A 3,715-nucleotide genomic window follows, 5' to 3' on the forward strand; every position below is an offset into this window, starting at 1 on the left:
ACTGTGTCATAAATTCAGTTCTATGCTACCTTTTTATTATTATTATTTAAAAATATATATATATACATTTATATATTTGTTTATTTTAGAGCATTACGATAAAGCAATGTCGTTGTTTTATCTCAACTGCTGCAACCCCATACATAGAGTCATAGTTTGGACACACGCTACAGTACATCATTATGTAGTCCAGGGGTTCCCAAAGTTGGGGTCGCGACCCCACTTGGGGTTGCGGAAGACTGACGGTGGGGTCGCGAAATTATTTTGGGTCATAAAAAATATATAAATAAAAAATATATATATATTTTTTTTAATTTTAATTTTAATTCAACAGAATGGATGAAATACAACCTAAAATGATTACAAATAGTACATTTTACCATTTTAATACATTTTAAATGCGCACCGAACGTGCAAGTTTATGTGCATAAATTACCTCCAGGTTTGGGTGGGGTCAATGGCCCCCTTATTTTGGGGTCGCGGGCTGAAAAGTTTGGGAACCCATGATGTAGTCTACTGTAGTATGACATTACATCTACTATATAGACCAGATCAGAATGGTTGAATGTTTGTAAACAAACAAGGATTTCTGAGTTGAATATCTAATATCTAATATAATAATAATAATATAATAATAAAAAAATATATATATAAATGTAATAATAATAATCATAATAATGATCATAATAATGATCATAATAATCATAATAATAATCATAATAATCATAATTACCGCAGTTTCAGCAAATGACTGTGATCCGGTTAAGAATGCTTTGCAGAAGCCAGCTGCTGGTTGAACTGAACTGATGAGAGGAACATGCTTCTGTCTGTCATGCTTCAGTCCCGCCCCCACTTGCTGTGTGTGTGTGTGTGTGTGTGTGTGTGTGTGTGTGTGTGTGTGTGTGTGTGTGTGTGTGTGTGTGTGTGTGTGTGTGTGTGTGTGTGTGTGTGTGTGTGTGTGTGTCTCGTCGTCGTCGTTGTCATCATCATCACCACCTTTATTTTTTAAACTAATTTACAATACACAATAGAACACAATTAAACCCAATACAGATTAGAGCAACAGACAGCAGAGGAGACGGCAGAGAGGCAGCAACAGCAGCACAGCCAGGAGAGAAGCCAGAATGACAGGTAGGCAGATATTAAATAGCCGCCCAGATCAGGAGAAGAGAGCATGTAAGGCCACATGCTCTCTTGATCAGGTTGGCATGCTGCCTTGAGTTGCCTGCCTGAACTATAGCTCTGCAGGCTTCGCATCATTTTTGTCCTGTGTTGAGGTGAGAGGTCCATATTTCCTGTGGTCTCTCTTGTCTTGGATTGATGCCGCTCTTGCCTGTTCGAGAGTCTCAATGCTTTGGGTAACTTGGTGAGGCACCAAGTTACCCAAAGCATTGAGAAGGAGGTGAAAAATTGCGTGTGCGTGTGCTTGCACGTGTGTGTGTGTGTGTGTGTGTGTGTGTGTGTGTGTGTGTGTGTGTGTGTGTGTGTGTGTGTGTGTGTGTGTGTGTGTGTGTGTGTGCGCGCGCACGCTTCACACAGGGTTGCTTGATTAATTGATTGGTTTTTTTTATTAAATACTTTATTAACAGTTTGCAAAAACAAGCACAGAGAAGTAGGTCTGTTAAGAGGATTTTAAACCCAAGAAAGCACTATGGCTTGTTTCCATTGGGGTCCTTTGTACTCAATTCATCGAAACATTTAATGACAGACAATTATACACTACTATGGGGGGGGGGGCTTTGACTTTTTACAGGGGCCAGTTCCAAAATGCAGCCACCTGTAAGTGCTCTTTTAGAGCGGTTTTGAAGGAGAGTAAGGATTCACAATTTGTTATGACTGTTGGTAGGGCATTCCACATTTTTGTGGCATAGCAGTAGAACAATTTTAATCCCTTGTTAGAGCCAAATCTGGGGTTGAATGTGACTTTTGGAGCTCCCTCTGGTGTTGTGATTGTGGACGTCATTAAAGTTTTTGAAATAGTAGGTACATGCCATGGGTGTCTTTGTGGTGTAGGGTGCGTGTGAAGCATCGGTTACGTTAGTATAGTTAGTAGCATAGATACTATATGTACTCCCTTTTCTTCCCCTCGGGGGGCGAAAAGAAGAGCTCAGCGCACAAGTTGAGTAGCCAACAGCAAGATGGGGGACCAGTCTGCATTGGTGCACCCACGCCAGCAGGTTTACCTCATCATGGGAAAGATAGTGCTACCGGGGAGAGCGCACCTCCTTTGGCACTTTAAAAACGTCCTTGCGCAGGAATCCAAACTATCCACCTCTGCAGAAACCCTGACAGACCTGGACTACGCCGATGACATCTTTACCTAATCAAGTAGAACAGGAACTCACACTCTTAACCAGAGTGTGAATTTGGTCACATGCTAAAGCAAAGAAAACCAAGGTCATAACCTCTAACATTCCCCCAGTATTAAATCAATCAATAAATGCCTGCATGTAGCTCAAAGATTATATTCATGGAATCACTGTGTTATGCTGTACGACTCTATAGGCAAAGATAGACTATTTGTATTTTACAGACTGCAATCCCATTGGCTGATTCTGTCGGTCTGTCTGTCGGTCGTCTGATTTATGTTTTTATTGACAAAAGAAATACATGACCATGACATCTGTACATATCTGTCAAAACGATAAAACCCAAAACTGTTCCAAGAGCTTATATCAATTGTAGTCCTTTGAGAGCAACTTTGTGTAACCTGAGTGGCATGTGTTTGGGGGTGGAGTAGCAGAGGCAGAAAAAAATATATAATACATAATAAATACTGTTAGATCTATTTTTAATAATCATTAATACATTAGATCCTGATTTGTGTATCATTTTGTATATTTTTGGCCTAACTCAGTCATGTTAAATTTGCTTCTCAATCCTTGAAGCTGAACCCTATTTTCTCTCTCTATGCATGGTCTCTGGCTCAGATTTTCTCTACAGGAGAAAAACTAAATTCTGCCACTGACTTTGTTGTTGCCAATCGTCTTCTGGAATTTAATAACAAAAGTAGATAGTAGGTCAATCTCGGATTGTTCAGAGGACTGTGTCCCTCCAACGCAACAACACCTCCTTCAGTGGCGACTAGATGCCCGGTCAGGGCCGAGGTCAAAGTGTTGTCCAAGACATTTGGACGCTGTTTGATAAACTGTGACAAATCATCTTCATCCTCTTCATCATCATCTTCCCTCTCGGCCAATGGAAGGATTACAAATTTGCCCGGAAACTCTTCTTTGTACAACCCATGATATCATTGTTTATGTTGCAATGGGTTACAAATGAGATAAAGGGTCCTGTTATAAAACCATTGCATTGACTGTTTAGGAGGGAGAGCCACTTAGCCTAGCCTCATCTGGGGCCGTCAGCCTCTGTCCGCTCTCTGGAATAAATGTAATCTGTTACTTTTACTCATGGCTGTGAGTCTCCTTATTGCCTCTGTGAAATTAATCTGAATCTAATAGGGTGACACTGGGTGAAAAGCAATGATTTTGGGAGGGTATTCCTCAGGCATACCCCTGATACTTATGGGAGTATGTGTGTGTATGTTGCCCTCATTCATTAATGTACCACCTCCCACATACCTCCCACATATCCAGGTAAATGTACCATTTCTGAGACATTCATTTGCATTCACCCCCTGTGGTGTCTGCCAGCAAGGACCTCACACACCCCACCCCTCCCACCCCAACCACTTCTGAGCATGTGCAGAAAACTA

This window comes from Gymnoscopelus braueri (assembly GCF_963280865.1).
Source record: "Gymnoscopelus braueri genome assembly, chromosome: 15".
In the NCBI taxonomy this organism is placed as follows: domain Eukaryota; kingdom Metazoa; phylum Chordata; class Actinopteri; order Myctophiformes; family Myctophidae; genus Gymnoscopelus; species Gymnoscopelus braueri.